Raw genomic sequence first — 18,039 nt, 5'->3', positions numbered from 1 at the left:
ACTTAATGTAGGTCGCCAGAAGCATTATGTTCCATGGTAATGTACCTAAGAGGTTATGGGGAGATGCAGTTGTCACTGCTACCTATCTTATTAACCGCACACCTACAAAAGTGCTCCTTGATGCCACTCCATATGAGGTATTGAACAAAAAAAACCCTATATAGATCATTTGCGTGTGTTTGGGTCTGTGTGCTTTGTCTTAGTTCCAGGAGAACTCAGAAACAAGCTAGAGGCCAGCATCACAAAGACAATGTTCATTGTATATTCAACACATCAGAAAGGGTACAAGTGTTATAATCCAGACACCAGGAGAGTTCTAGTATCCAGGGATGTTGAGTTCATTGAATCAAAAGGCTATTATGATGAGAAGAGTTGGGGAGATCTCAACGATCTATCTCAATCTGCCTCAGAAAAAGCTAAAAATCTGAGAGTAATTATGGAGAGACTTGGCATCAGTTTACCAAAGGAACCAGAGAAGGTGAGGGAGGTCCCAGCACAAGCTGTAGAAAAGGCAGTGGAAGAGGTTGGAGTCACTCATCCTGATCATGAAGAGGGCAGTGGAAATGAGGGCATATAAAAAACTCATTCTATCATAGCGTTTATCTAATGCTATCATATAATATAAAAAAATTCTAAATCATCTATGATAACAATTCAGTAAAACGAGCTATAACAATGTGCTAGTAATGGAAACTTTTGTTGTAGTGACATGTTTTATGATATAATGAATTGGAAACAAATTTCAACAACAGAGCTACATTGAATCAGATTTTTGGCATAAAATCTGTTATTATCCAATACAATTTTAAATCAAAAGTCAGGATAAATGGTTTTTATTGGTTACAAAATTCACGAGAATTAGTTAAAAGATAAACAAACTTTATACTTAAACAAAATGACACTTAATATTTTGTTTTTCGGTATATCTATAATTGTCCATATTATCTTTAAGTAACGATTTCATACCCCTATAAAAGATTTATTTGCTTTCATATCCCTTCATCGAAAACCCATTCTTCTAAGTAAATATGGTGTCTCTAAGAGTTCTTTTATGTTTTATTTTCGTAACTAGTGTCTATGCCACAATTGTTTCTCATGATGGCCGAGCCATTACCATTGATGGTCACCGCCGAGTTCTCCTTTCTGGTGCAATACATTATCCTAGAAGCACTCCTGAGGTGTTTAATCTAAATTAAATCAAACAGTATGTGTGGTCTTATTCTTTTATGTTTGCTACTAATTATAATAGTTTTTGTTTATATGTATAGATGTGGCCAGATCTTATCAGAAAAAGTAAAGAAGGAGGTCTTGATGCAATTGAAACTTATGTCTTCTGGAATGCGCATGAGCCTACTCGCCGTCAATATGATTTTTCTGGAAAATTAGATCTTATTCGGTTCCTGAAAACCATTCAAGATGAAGGATTGTATGGTGTTCTTCGCATAGGACCATATGCATGTGCTGAGTGGAATTATGGGTAATACACTAAAATTGATTTAGCTAGTCTCTTTACGTGAAATATATACTAGTTAATACATTTTCATAATGAGTTAGCTTCTTGTATGGTGATAGTGTTGTATCTCATATATAATGATTTGGTCGATAAACGGTCCAATGAATTGATTTTGTTGATCAGTATACCAAAACTTATGTATCGTAAATGTGAATAATAGTCTTTTAATTGTAGTATATAACTCTAATAACCTATCATAATGAGTTAGCTTCTCGTATGATGATAATACAGTTTCTCATATAAAAATTTTGACCTGAATTTTTTTTAATTATTTTAAACAGAGGATTCCCTGTGTGGCTGCACAACATGCCTGGAATGGTGTTTAGAACTACAAATAAAGCATTTATGGTAATATTACCTGATGATCAATATTCCTTTTTTATTATTATCATATATGTAGTGTTTTTTTTAAATTAAATTATATATGAATGATTTATGTATAGGATGAGATGCAAAACTTCACAACTATGATAGTAGACATGGTCAAGAAAGAAAATTTATTTGCATCACAAGGAGGCCCAATTATTCTTGCTCAGGTAATTGATTTAATCTTTTAATTACAAATGTCTTTTCGTAATGTTATATATAAATCTTAAAAATACTTATCTTTTTTTTATTAATCATGCAGATAGAAAATGAGTATGGAAATGTAATGGGACCTTATGGAGAATCGGGTAAAGCATACATTAAGTGGTGTGCAAACATGGCTCAGTCTCTTGATGTTGGTGTTCCATGGATAATGTGTCAACAAAATGATGCTCCTCAGCCTATGGTAATTAGATCAGTCTAGTTATAATGAGTATTTATTTAATATGTTCAAAGATTAACTATTTTTAAATTGTTTTGCTTTTCTAGTTGAATACATGTAATGGCTTCTATTGTGACAATTTTGTACCAAACAATCCCAACACTCCTAAGATGTGGACTGAGAATTGGACCGGATGGTTAGTTTCATTTTCATTGTGATTATTTGTCTTTATTTAATATGTATTTTATCATAAATATGTTTACTTTGTCTTCTATTTGTTTAGGTTTAAGCAATGGGGTGGTAAAAATCCTCACAGAACAACAGAAGATGTTGCATTTTCTGTTGCAAGATTCTTCCAAAGAGGAGGAACTTTTAATAATTATTATATGGTAAAAGATAATAATTAAAATTTAACGTATTTATTAAAATAAGCTTACAGAAAATCGACATTAAATAGAAAGAGTAATTGAATATTTTTTATTATTATAGTACCATGGAGGCACCAACTTTGATAGAACCGCAGGTGGTCCATACATCACAACATCATATGATTACGATGCTCCCCTTGACGAATACGGTAAATTTAAAGTGTATTAATATTTAAAATATTTTAGAAGTTTCTATTTTTACTAACATGGGAAAATCTATTAGGTAATTTGAATCAACCAAAATATGGGCATTTGAAACAACTTCATGATGTTCTTCATTCTATGGAGAGAACTCTCACATACGGAAACATCTCCACCATTGACTTTGGAAACTATGCATCGGTAATATTCTTGTTATTTTTATCAGTATTTTACATGTTATTCTGGAACTAATTATTTATCATGACAATATTATATAGGCAACAATTTATAAAACCAAAGAAGGATCAAGCTGCTTTTTTGGAAATGGAAATGAAACTTCAGATGCAACAATTAGTTTCCAAGGAGAATCTTACGTTGTCCCGGCTTGGTCTGTTACCATTTTACCGGATTGCAAAAATGAGGTTTACAACACTGCCAAGGTTTTTTCTTTTACATTTTCTTTTGTTGATTTTAAATTTTCATACTAACAACAATTGTTCATTCAAATTTGTAACAAAAATTCATTATTTGTTGGTGTTAAATTTTCAGATTACCACTCAGACTTCAATGATGGTTAAGAAACCAAATGAAGCTGAGGATAGCCCTTCTACTCTGAAATGGTCATGGAGACCAGAGAACATGGAAAACTTCCTTTTGAAAGGAAAAGGAGAATCTACACAGACACAACTATTTGATCAGAAAGTAGTAACCAATGACCAAAGTGATTATCTATGGTACATGACTACCGTTAAGTTTAGAAAACGAGATCCATTTTTGGGTAAAACCATGTCTCTTCGCGTCAACAGTACTGCTCATGTCCTTCACGCTTTTGTCAATGGAAAATATATTGGTACGTAACTCCTATATATGTTTTAAAAATCTCAATAACACTCACTTACCAAAAATCATTGATTTATATTTTTAGGTAATCAACACGCCGAGGATGGAAAATTTCATTATGTATTTGAGAAAGATGTAAAGTTTAAGTCTGGTCGTAATGTCATTGCTCTTCTTAGCATAACTGTGGGACTTGCGGTAAGTTTTTATATTTTATTTGTATCCTCTATTTTCTTTAAAGTTTAAACTCTTTTATTTTTAATTTTAACTGAATTTTTTTTTGTCAATTTATTTATAGAACTATGGTGCTTTCTTTGAAAGTAAGCCGGCTGGAATCACTGGACCCATTTTTATTAATGGAAGAAATGGTGATGAAACTATAGCTAAGGACTTGTCTGCTCATAAATGGAGCTACAAAACCGGTTTAAATGGGTTTGAGAACCAGCTCTTTAGAACAGAATCAATGTCTAAATGGTCAGTTGAAAGTGTACCATTTAACCGAACCATGACTTGGTATAAGGTAAATAGGTGTTATTATCTATAAGATAACTAACCAAACACTTGTTTATTTAATATCAAATCACATCATTCCATTTTGTCTTTCAGGCTACGTTCAAGGCTCCCTTGGAAAATGATCCAGTTGTTGTCGATCTTATGGGACTTGGGAAAGGTACAGCTTGGGTCAATGGAAACAACATTGGACGTTATTGGCCAGCATTCATTTCAAGTGAAAATGGTTGTTCTGCGAAATGTAATTATAGAGGGCCTTATCATGCTGAAAAATGTCTGACCAATTGTGGACAACCCACACAAAGATGGTACATTTTCACATCTTATTAGGTTCTAGAATCAAATATTTTAATGTTAAACCTGAGACATCTTTACTGAGATATTTTTCTTTGTTCTTTTCTTAAACAGGTACCATGTTCCTCGTTCTTTCTTGAATGCAGAAGGAGATAACACACTAGTTTTGTTTGAGGAGATGGGAGGAAACCCATCGCTTGTCAGTTTCCAAACTACTAGAGTGGGAAGTGTATGTGCTAATGTTTATGAGAACAACGTTATTGAGCTTTCATGCGATAGAAAACCCATTTCGGCCATCAAATTTGCCTCCTTTGGTAACCCGGATGGCAGTTGTGGATCTTTTGAAAAGGGAACTTGTGAATCAAGTAACAACACAATTGATATTATCACACAAGAATGTGTTGGAAAAGAGAAGTGCTCCATTGATGTCTCTACGGAAAAGTTTGGAGCACCGGATTGCAGTGGTGCTGCTAGAAGGCTCGCTGTCGAAGCTATCTGCTAAATGTTTTTTCTATATTTGTGGTGTTTTCTTTATCACATTTTCAAATTATGCTATACTTTTCTTTTTAAAATATTTAAGTCTTTTAATCTTTACGGGTAGTGGCTTGATTCAATAAAAAACTCATTCTTATATACATTACACAATCATCTTCTTTTCCCAAAAAGTCGTTGTCATTTCTTCTCCACCATCCTTACTCTCTCTGAAAAAATGATTAATTGTTCCCTTCAATATTTATGTTTTCTCTTTAATATATAACACTTACTAAAATGCTCTAGCTCAGTTGGCAAATAAATTATTTAAGTGTATTAAGATAGACGATTTCAAGTTTTATTGGGACATTTTTATTTTGTTTTTTTGCATCAAATAAAATCTTGAGCTTACAACCAATCATAAAAAATGACAGAGAAAAGAAACATAAAATTTTAAAGCATAACATAGTGTTTTAGTTGAAGGAAATAGTATATAAAAACATGAAGAATAGAAGACTATATCTTAAATAGTATAGCTGAGTCTGTATAAATAGTATAGTTCCCACTTGTCCAATATATAGTTTTATAGGTTCACGATATTCAATTCCTTTTGGCTATCTTTGATTTTCAATCATATAGCCATAATATGTTATCATATTTAAATGCTTAGGTTTGATAATAACTACAAACCAGTCGATCCAAAACAATGATACAACAACAAAACATACCAAATGTTTATTTACTGATCAGCCACATTTGTATTCTACTTCGTCAAATAAAACAGAACAATACAAACACATGGCAACTGAGTGATAAGATGTAAAGCTGATGGAGTAATAAAGGAGAAGAATGAGGAGACGAATGAGAAGATATGACTTGTAGAAGAGCTGGTGCCAGAGTTTATGGAGGAGGAAAAGAAACCACCACAGAAGGTGGAGAAGAAGAAGGGTCGGTGGGATGAACAGACATGGGTGGAGATGGCAATGGAGAGAAGATGTTGTTAGCGAAGAAAAAACTGGGGATGATGGTAGTCTAGGTGCTTATTTTTACAGTTGGAATAATAGCAAACACAATATATATTGTGTCTCATTTCTATTCTATATATATACAAAATTACAGAAAATAAAATGTTCATTTTCTCCGATCATTTTTTACTAACTGACGGTAGCATGTATGTGGCGGCAGAGAAGAACAAGGTGCATCTCTCCATTTCGAATACAGAGGATGCGGAGGAAATGAGTCCTGGAATGAGAATAATAAAAGCAGAAGAAAGTGAGGGGGTTTGTGCTTTCGCGGTGGTGTTTGTGACACTGTGAGTTTCTGAGACCAAGGGAAAACACATGAAGAGCTTCAAGCCTTGTTCAGATGACAAAAACTCAAAACAATTTCATTGTTTGTCTCCCCCTCTGTTTTGGCTACAAACAAGAAGAAATAGAGAAAAGTAAGATATTTTACACAAACTTATTATGTGAGAGTTGTGTGAATAACTAAGGACCACAATTTACTTTTTACACATACCTATTATTAATTAACATTTGTTTTCTCTTTGCAGGTTGCACCAATTTCATACAAAGATATTATGGTATTATGACATAAAATATGTGTTTTATGCTATCTATTTAGATTATTTAGATATAGTGAGTTATAATTTTGTAATATACGAAGCATTTTCTCTAAAATATCTAAACCTTCTTATTCCCCATTCTCTTTGATTTAACATGAAGCAGAGCTTGTCGCCGCCCTCGGTGCGTTTTTTTTTCCAACGAAGGTGAATCCGGCGAGACAGTCAGATTTGGAAGAGACTGAAGCACCTTCTTCTTCAGTCTTTTGTTTGCTTATTATACCTATGAGTGAGTAGATTGACTTGAACCGCCTTGTGATCCAAAGGATTAATTGTACTTGATGGAGAGACAATAGAGCCAAACGCATCGAGGATGAAGATAAGTTTGGTTTGGTTTAGAATTTTAAAGAGGCTTTAAGGACGTCGATCGAGGTGGGAAAACGAAGTTGAATCAGTTTTCTTCCATGTTAGTTTACTTCGAATTCCATCTCCATCATGTTGTTTCTCTTTAAAAATGAGAGGTTAAAGCTATGAATTCCGTTTACAATGGTTCTTCTTAATAAGATTATCAATACTCCTATAGATTTCAAAAGAAAAATTGCTCACTTTTGGTGGGAAATGCAGATTTAACATTACAGATTCTAGGTATGGAGGATGGTATACTCGAAGTTGTTTTCTTATTGGCAAGTTTCTTTGACGAAGGTGATTCCGGTGAGAATTCATATCAAGGTGCAGAGGATAGAAACTCAACTAAGACGATGACACCAACTCAAATGTGTAGTTATGTTTTGATCAGAGAAAGTAGTTAAGAAAATCGAGAAGATAAAATTAGCCTTCATTGTTTGAGAGTTTTCAAAAATAAGCATTTGATGGATAATGGTTCTTGCTCGTATAAGAATAGTTAGAAGTTTTATTTATGAAAAAAAAATTCACACTAAGTATTCAAACTCTTTTACGGTAGCACAATAAAAGTTAGATATTTATAAACTGAGTTCGTGCGGCTAACAGAATATTAATGGAAAGCAAATATTTATATATGTAAAATATACCGCATAAAAATTTAGCGGTTGACTAATGATATGTTAGTCAAAGTAGTTTTATGTGTTATGATAATATTTATTTAATGCTCATACACAAATTTGATCAACGCAAAACACGATAATTTATATATAAAAAACAGAGGTTGTCAAAAAAAATTATTTTACCTTCTTTATGAACAATGGAAAGTATTAAATAGTTGTTCAGACTTGAATTGGTTTGAAATTTAGATGAAAACATATAAATAAATAAGATGCTTTTCCGATTTACATTATTTACAAAAAAAAAAAAATCATATTCTGACATGTTTTATGATATAACGAATTGGAAACAAATTTCAACAACAGAGCTACATTGAATCAGATTTTTGGCATAAAATCTGTTATTATCCAATACAGTTTTTAATTAAAAGTCAGGATAAATGGTTTTTATTGGTTACAAAATTCACGAAAGTTAGTTAAAAGATAAACAAACTTTATACTTAAACAAAATGACACTTAATATTTTGTTTTTCGGTATATCTATAATTATCCATATTATCTTTAAGTAACGATTTTGTACCCCTATAAAAGATTTATTTGCTTTCATATCCCTTCATCCAAAACCCATTCTTCTAAGTAAATATGGTGTCTCTAAGAGTTCTTTTATGTTTTATTTTCGTAACTAGTGTCTATGCCACAATTGTTTCTCATGATGGCCGAGCCATTACCATTGATGGTCACCGCCGAGTTCTCCTTTCTGGTGCAATCCATTATCCTAGAAGCACTCCTGAGGTGTTTAATCTAAATTAAATCAAACAGTATATGTGTGGTCTTATTCTTTTATGTTTGCTACTAATTATAATAGTTTTTGTTTATCTGTATAGATGTGGCCAGATCTTATCAGAAAAAGTAAAGAAGGAGGTCTTGATGCAATTGAAACTTATGTCTTCTGGAATGCGCATGAGCCTACTCGCCGTCAATATGATTTTTCTGGAAAATTAGATCTTATTCGGTTCCTAAAAACCATTCAAGATGAAGGATTGTATGGTGTTCTTCGCATAGGACCATATGCATGTGCTGAGTGGAATTATGGGTAATACACTAAAATTGATTTAGCTAGTCTCTTTACGTGAAATATATACTAGTTAATACATTTTCATAATGAGTTAGCTTCTTGTATGGTGATAGTGTTGTATCCCATATATAATGATTTGGTCGATAAACGGTCCAATGAATTGATTTTGTTGATCAGTATACCAAAACTTATGTATCGTAAATGTGAATAATAGTCTTTTAATTGTAGTATATAACTCTAATAACCTATCATAATGAGTTAGCTTCTCGTATGATGATAATACAGTTTCTCATATAAAAATTTTGACCTGAATTTTTTTTAATTATTTTAAACAGAGGATTCCCTGTGTGGCTGCACAACATGCCTGGAATGGTGTTTAGAACTACAAATAAAGCATTTATGGTAATATTACCTGATGATCAATATTCCTTTTTTATTATTATCATATATGTAGTGTTATTTTTTAATTAAATTATATATGAATGATTTGTATAGGATGAGATGCAAAACTTCACAACTATGATAGTAGACATGGTCAAGAAAGAAAATTTATTTGCATCACAAGGAGGCCCAATTATTCTTGCTCAGGTAATTGATTTAATCTTTTAGTTACATGTCTTTTCGTAATGTTATATATAAATCTTAAAAATACTTATCTTTTTTTTATTAATCATGCAGATAGAAAATGAGTATGGAAATGTAATGGGACCTTATGGAGAATCGGGTAAAGCATACATTAAGTGGTGTGCAAACATGGCTCAGTCTCTTGATGTTGGTGTTCCATGGATAATGTGTCAACAAAATGATGCTCCTCAGCCTATGGTAATTAGATCAGTCTAGTTATAATGAATATTTTTTTAGTATGTTCAAAGATTAACTATTTTTAAATTGCTTTGCTTTTCTAGTTGAATACATGTAATGGCTTCTATTGTGACAATTTTGTACCAAACAATCCCAACACTCCTAAGATGTGGACTGAGAATTGGACCGGATGGTTAGTTTCATTTTCATTGTGATTATTTGTCTTTATTTTGTATGTATTTTATCATAAATATGTTTACTTTGTCTTCTATTTGTTTAGGTTTAAGCAATGGGGTGGTAAAAATCCTCACAGAACAACAGAAGATGTTGCATTTTCTGTTGCAAGATTCTTCCAAAGAGGAGGAACTTTTAATAATTATTATATGGTAAAAGATAATAATTAAAATTTAACGTATTTATTAAAATAAGCTTACAGAAAATCGACATTAAATAGAAAGAGTAATTGAATATTTTTTATTATTATAGTACCATGGAGGCACCAACTTTGATAGAACCGCAGGTGGTCCATACATCACAACATCATATGATTACGATGCTCCCCTTGACGAATACGGTAAATTTAAAGTATATTAATATTTAAAATATTTTAGAAGTTTCTATTTTTACTAACATGGGAAAATCTATTAGGTAATTTGAATCAACCAAAATATGGGCATTTGAAACAACTTCATGATGTTCTTCATTCTATGGAGAGAACTCTCACATACGGAAACATCTCCACCATTGACTTTGGAAACTCTGCATCGGTAATATTCTTGTTATTTTTATCAGTATTTTACATGGTATTCTTGAACTAATTATTTATCATGACAATATTATATAGGCAACAATTTATAAAACCAAAGAAGGATCAAGCTGCTTTTTTGGAAATGGAAATGAAACTTCAGATGCAACAATTAGTTTCCAAGGAGAATCTTACGTTGTCCCGGCTTGGTCTGTTACCATTTTACCGGATTGCAAAAATGAGGTTTACAACACTGCCAAGGTTTTTTCTTTTACATTTTCTTTTGTTGATTTTAAATTTTCATACTAACAACAATTGTTCATTCAAATTTGTAACAAAAATTCATTATTTGTTGGTGTTAAATTTTCAGATTACCACTCAGACTTCAATGATGGTTAAGAAACCAAATGAAGCTGAGGATAGCCCTTCTACTCTGAAATGGTCATGGAGACCAGAGAACATGGAAAACTTCCTTTTGAAAGGAAAAGGAGAATCTACACAGACACAACTATTTGATCAGAAAGTAGTAACCAATGACCAAAGTGATTATCTATGGTACATGACTACCGTTAAGTTTAGAAAACGAGATCCATTTTTGGGTAAAACCATGTCTCTTCGCGTCAACAGTACTGCTCATGTCCTTCACGCTTTTGTCAATGGAAAATATATTGGTACGTAACTCCTATATATGTTTTACAAATCTCAATAACACTCACTTACCAAAAATCATTGATTTATATTTTTAGGTAATCAACACGCCGAGGATGGAAAATTTCATTATGTATTTGAGAAAGATGTAAAGTTTAAGTCTGGTCGTAATGTCATTGCTCTTCTTAGCATAACTGTGGGACTTGCGGTAAGTTTTTATATTTTATTTTTATCCTCTATTTTCTTTAAAGTTAAAACTCTTTTATTTTTAATTTTAACTGAATTTTTTTTTGTCAATTTATTTATAGAACTATGGTGCTTTCTTTGAAAGTAAGCCGGCTGGAATCACTGGACCCATTTTTATTAATGGAAGAAATGGTGATGAAACTATAGCTAAGGACTTGTCTGCTCATAAATGGAGCTACAAAACCGGTTTAAATGGGTTTGAGAACCAACTCTTTAGAACAGAATCAATGTCTAAATGGTCAGTTGAAAGTGTACCATTTAACCGAACCATGACTTGGTATAAGGTAAATAGGTGTTATTATCTATAAGATAACTAACCAAACACTTGTTTATTTAATATCAAATCACATCATTCCATTTTGTCTTTCAGGCTACGTTCAAGGCTCCCTTGGGAAATGATCCAGTTGTTGTCGATCTTATGGGACTTGGGAAAGGTACAGCTTGGGTCAATGGAAACAACATTGGACGTTATTGGCCAGCATTCATCTCAGGTGAAAATGGTTGTTCTGCGAAATGTAATTATAGAGGGCCTTATCATGCTGAAAAATGTCTGACCAATTGTGGAGAACCCACACAAAGATGGTACATTTCCACATCTTATTAGGTTCTAGAATCAAATATTTTAATGTTAAACCTGAGACTTCTTTACTGAGATATTTTTCTTTGTTCTTTTCTTAAACAGGTACCATGTTCCTCGTTCTTTCTTGAATGCAGAAGGAGATAACACACTAGTTTTGTTTGAGGAGATGGGAGGAAACCCATTGCTTGTCAGTTTCCAAACTACTAGAGTGGGAAGTGTATGTGCTAATGTCTATGAGAACAACGTTATTGAGCTTTCATGCGATAGAAAACCCATTTCGGCCATCAAATTTGCCTCCTTTGGTAACCCGGATGGCAGTTGTGGATCTTTTGAAAAGGGAACTTGTGAATCAAGTAACAACACAATTGATATTATCACACAAGAATGTGTTGGAAAAGAGAAGTGCTCAATTGATGTCTCTACGGAAAAGTTTGGAGCACCGGATTGCAGTGGTGCTGCTAGAAGGCTCGCTGTCGAAGCTATCTGCTAAATGTTTTTTCTATATTTGTGGTGTTTTCTTTATCACATTTTCAAATTATGCTATACTTTTCTTTTTAAAATATTTAAGTCTTTTAATCTTTACGGGTAGTGGCTTGATTCAATAAAAGAACACATTCTTATATACATTACACAATCATCTTCTTTTCCCAAAAAGTCGTTGTCATTTCTTCTCCACCATCCTTACTCTCTCTGAAAAATTGATTAATTGTTCCCTTCAATATTTATTGTTTTCTCTTTAATATATAACACTTACTAAAATGCGCTAGCTCAGTTGGCAAATAAATTATTTTAGTGTATTAAGATAGACGATTTCAAGTTTTATTGGGACATTTTTATTTTGTTTTTTTTGCATCAAATAAAATCTTGAGCTTACAACCAATCACAAAAAATGACAGAGAAAAGAAACATAAAATTTTAAAGCATAACATAGTGTTTTAGTTGAAGGAAATAGTATATAAAAACGTGAAGAATAGAAGACTATATCTTAAATAGTATAGCTGACTCTGTATAAATAGTATAGTTCCCACTAGTCCAATATATAGTTTTATAGGTTCACGATATTCAATTCCTTTTGGCTATCTTTGATTTTCAATCATATAGCCATAATATGTTATCATATTTAAATGCTTAGGTTTGACAATAACTACAAACCAGTCGATCCAAAACAATGATACAACAACAAAACATACCAAATGTTTATTTACTGATCAGCCACATTTGTATTCTACTTCGTCAAATAAAACAGAACAATACAAACACATTGCAACTGAGTGATAAGATGTAAAGCTGATGGAGTAATAAAGGAGAAGAATGAGGAGACGAATGAGAAGATATGACTTGTAGAAGAGCTGGTGCCAGAGTTTATGGAGGAGGAAAAGAAACCACCACAGAAGGTGGAGAAGAAGAAGGGTCGGTGGGATGAACAGACATGGGTGGAGATGGCAATGGAGAGAAGATGTTGTTAGCGAAGAAAAAACTGGGGATGATGGTAGTCTAGGTGCTTATTTTTACAGTTGGAATAATAGCAAACACAATATCTAACTGAATATTAATGGAAAGAAAATAATTATATATGTAAAAGATAAGCATACAAATTTAGCGGTTGACTAATGATATGTTAGTAAAAGTAGTTTAATGTGTTATGATAATATTTATTTAATGCTCATACACAAATTTGATCAACACAAACACGATAATTTATATATAAAAACAGAGGTTGTGAAAAAATTATTTTACCTTCTTTATGAACAATAGAATGTATTAAGGGAAAATTGCCAAAAAGAACAAAAAATAGGTTATTGTCTCTTTGGTATAAAAACATTTTTCTCCATTTTTTCTTCTTTTTACCTCTTTTATTTCTGAAAACTAATGAAATAAATAATTTTGTGGATCAAAAAATTATTAAAAATATAAAAAATTAATAAAACACTCATATACACAGGCTTGTAATTTTGTTTGTTCCAAAAACTTGAAAAATAATATTTTTAAAATGCGTTCTACTAAAAGTAGAATATGTCTTCTACAAAAAATGGTATAGTAGAAAACGATTTCTAAAATAAACATGTTCATCTACTTCTTTTAGAACGACATTCTACAATTTACTAAATTTCTAAATAAGAGTAATGTGCATTCTACTAATCGTATCCACTTTCCATCTGAATGCATCTTCTACTTTTATAAAGTATTCTAAATTTCAGAGAATGTGTTTCTACAATGTACTCTTACGTCTACTAAAAGTAGAAAGTGTATTCAGGATTTTTATCATTCTTCTAAATTTTTAGAAGGCGCCTTCTACGGATAAGAATGCTTTATTTTTTGCGAAAACTAATGAAATTTCAGTCAAGGAAATATTCTAAAAATCTCCTAAAAATATTATAACTTCCTAAAACGTGTTATGGTTGATTTTACTTGTAAAAGAAATGATTTTTTTATCAATATATGATATCTTCATAGTTTGTCTTGTGATTTTGACAAACTCTTGTTCTATTTTTTTAAGTTTAATAAAACTAAAAAATTTACAAACGTTTTAAGCTTTTTTATAAAAAAGACTTTGTAAACGTTTTTTATAAATTTTATTTAAATTTTTTCACTAAAAACTTTTTGTAAAGATTTATTTTTATTTTTATAAAGTTTACAAAGTTTAATTTTAATTTTTTTATTTTTATTAAAAAGGTTGATAAAATTAAAAAGTTTACAGATGTTTTAAACTTTTTATAAAAATAAAACTTTGTAAAATATTTTGTATAAATTTTGTTTCAAGTTTTTATTAAAAACATTTTGTAAAGTTTTATTTTTATAAATTTTAAAAATTTTATTTTTTATTAAAGTTTTATCAAAAACGTTTTAAACTCTTTATAAAAATAAAATTTTGTAAAATGTTTTCTATAAATTTTATTTATTTTTTTATTAAAATATTTTTGTAAATTATTTTTATTTTATAAAGTCTACGAATTTTATTTTTATTAAAAACATTAACAAAAAATTTTTGTTTTCCCTTTTTAAAACGTTTTTAGTTAATTTTAAAATAAAATCTATTAGTTTAATGTATTTAATTAGATTAATCAAAGGTTATTGTTTGGATTATGAAAAAAATAATACTAAAGGGACAACTAAATGATGGTTTTATACTATTGGACAACCATGCTGAATTTTCGTTCTGTTTGGCAATTTTTCCATGTATTAAAAAGTTATTCAGACTTGAACTGGTTAAAAATTCATATCAAGGTGCGATGAGAGAAAATCGACTAAGCAGATGAAACCAACTCAAATTTGTAGGTATGTTTTCATTAGAGAAATTAGTTAAGAAACTCGAGAAGATGAAATTAGCCTTCGTTGTTTGAGAATTTTGAAAAATAAGATGAAACACCACTGTGAAGAATATAAGACTTTAGCAAAAAAAAATATATATATATATATAAGACTGTATCTTAAATAGTATAGTTGACTCTCTATAAATAGTATATTTTCCACTAGTCCAATATATACTTTTTACATGTTCACCGTATTCAGTTCTTTTTAGCTATCTATGATTTTAAATAACATAACCATAGTATGTTATCATATTTAAATGCTTAGGTTTGATAATAACTACAAACCAATCGATTCAAAACAATGATACAACAACAAAACATACCAAATGTTTATTTACTGTGCATCCACATTTCTATTCTACTTCGTCAAATAAAACAGAACAATACAAACACATTACAACTGAGTGATAAGACGTAAAGATGGTGGAGTAATAAAGGGGAAGAATGAGGAGACAAATGAGAAGATATGACTTGTAGAAGCGCTGATGTCGGAGTTGATGGAGGAGGAAAAGAAACCACCACAAAAGGTGGAGAAGAAGAAGAGACGGTGGGATAAACAGACATGAGTGGAGATAGCAATGGAGAGAAGATGGTGTCAACGAAGAATAAATTGGGGATGATGGTACTAGATTTTGACCCGCGCTTCAAAAGCGCGGGTTTCTTTGGGTTATAAACAATGTTTAGTTTTGGGATTTTATATATTATCATGTTATTAAATTTGGATTTTTCGGATATTTTTGTGTTTTGGATTTTTTATGTTTTCGGGTACTTTGAGTTTCTTTTTGTCCTAAATACTTGAATCGATCAGGACCTATCACATATCCAAATTACATGTATTTTACAGGTACTTAAATTATGGACTGGAACCAATTTGGATCCAAAAGAAAATGATATAAATCCAAACTGTTTTTTTTTTCAAAGCACCTAGTTGGATCCAAATGTCAGGACCCGAAGAAATCATATCTTAAAGGAACCAATCAGTATCCGATCCAAAGACCTGAAGGTCCAACCTACTCTCGCATTATATTTGTGTGCATTTTATAAGAATTACATTTGTTGAGTTGGTGAGACTTTAAAATTTATTTGGGAGAATTTTGGCTAATTTAATAGTATAGATTTGTAGGTTTTTCATTTGTTGAACAAAAAAGTTTATGATTTTTCAACTTTGTATAGGTAGATTTTTATAGAATGCTTCCCTTTTAATAGTATAGATAAAATTTACTTGGGAGAACTTTGGGTAATTTAATAGTATAGATTTGTAGGTTTTTCATTTGTTGAACAAAAAAGTTTTTGGTGTTTTTCTTTTTTTTTTATAAAAATTAATTTAACATAACATATATATAGTTTTGTTTTAAGAGATGGTTTACTAAAGTGTTTTTATCAAATTTGGATTTGTAAATATTTCGAATTATATAATTTGATATGGTATAAATGTTGTATGATATATGCATAAAATATATGATATATAACATTATTACATAACAATCATAAGAACTAAAGAATTTTGAAGTATTAATAGTCATAGAACTAAAGAATACATGAAGATATTAATTCACTGGACTAATTAATATATAAGTAAAGCATTAAGTGTGTCTAAGTAACATATATTGTCGGTAATAAATGTGGAGTGAATTTCATTCGAATGTTAGAATGTGTTCTATAACTAAAACCTCGGGTATATTTTTAATTTTATTACGAAACCAAACTTAAGTGTAACCGCATTTGGTACCAAAAAAGAAGAAAAATGGAATATTCACATCATAAAATATCGTATTTTAAATCTAGGAAGTGGATCCCGCACCGTTTCATTTTATTTAGTTGTGCCACATTACGGGTCTGAATGGTAATCGCGGTTTTGATAATATAAGCGGTGCGGAATTAAAGTGTGGTGCGGTCCAACTGCGTTTCAAGCGGTTTGCGGGATAAGTGCGGATTTAATAAAAAAATAGTGTGGTTTTGATAAAAGAAGAAGTGCGGCTTTGATAGAAAAATTAAAATAAATATATTAAGATGATTATAAATTAACTTTTTGCTTAGTTATAATGTAATAATATTTTCTTTTAATATAGTTTTAAATATTAAATTAATTTGAAATAAAAAAATTATGATATATATATATATTATTTTTTTCTTGTTGATATAAATTTAGTTACAATTTTCTTGGAAATAGTTATACAATTAAAAAGTATTTTAAATATTTTTACTTAGATTAGAAATGTAAATTATTTGGGTATTTAAACATTTCATATCATATTCAAAAGTTATAAAAATTGTATTATTACACAATTAATTAAGTTAACATATATAATTTTATAAAACACTGAATATTATACATTTTAAATGGTACTAATAAGTAACTGTTGAACACACACAGGTTATACAACTATTTCATATACAGTAAAGCACCATGACAAAATAGAGTAAACAAATATTATCTTATTAAATAAAATAAAAAAATGCACGTAAATAACAAAAACGCAAAACCGCACCATTTTGGGTGTGTGACAGACGAAGTGCGTATTGTTAAATTACAAGAACAAACAAAAAGAACTTTTTTTATTTGGTAGGTGCGTAATTGTAAACAAAACGTCCCGCTAATTACAATTTTTTTTTGTGAATGGCGACACTTGCATAATTTCAGTCATGTCATAGCAATTACGTCCCGCACTTTGGTTCCCAATCACAACCTACATAGGATCGGTTTATTTGAATAATATGTAAGACCATTAAATAAATTACTATTATGCCATTAGTAAGGGTGCAACAACTTTATATAGGTAGATTTTTCAAGAATGCTTCCCTTTTAATAGTATAGATAGATGGTGTTTCTAGCATTTTTTATTTTTCTAGTTGATCGCACTTGTTAAATAATAACACACTGTTTGATGGACCCATAAACACGTCATGGTTACCTATCATTCTCAAACTCTGAACATATCCAATACATTGATAGCTTGATACATTATAACAAACAGTCGTATTGAAAAAAAATAACAAAAAGTAATATGAGCTAAGATATGTTTGCATAGATTGAATGTATTCTGTTTTATTATATCAGATCAGAAAAGAGTTCACACTCATCACATCTCAGAGACACATATACTCACCAAA

At 30.6% G+C, this 18,039-nt stretch overlaps 2 pseudogenes; both read left to right on the top strand.

The window, feature by feature from the left end:
• The first annotated feature begins 1,028 nt into the window (after nucleotides 1-1,028).
• On the top strand, nucleotides 1,029-4,973 carry LOC108815551 (beta-galactosidase 15-like; annotated as a pseudogene).
• Nucleotides 4,974-6,111: 1,138 nt separating this feature from the next.
• Nucleotides 6,112-12,107, top strand: LOC108815548 (beta-galactosidase 15-like; annotated as a pseudogene).
• Nucleotides 12,108-18,039: the final 5,932 nt, after the last annotated feature.

This window comes from Raphanus sativus, chromosome 7, assembly GCF_000801105.2.
Source record: "Raphanus sativus cultivar WK10039 chromosome 7, ASM80110v3, whole genome shotgun sequence".
NCBI classification, from domain to species: domain Eukaryota; kingdom Viridiplantae; phylum Streptophyta; class Magnoliopsida; order Brassicales; family Brassicaceae; genus Raphanus; species Raphanus sativus.
Note: the sequence above shows the minus strand (reverse complement) of the source record. Positions and strands in the feature narration are given on the sequence as shown.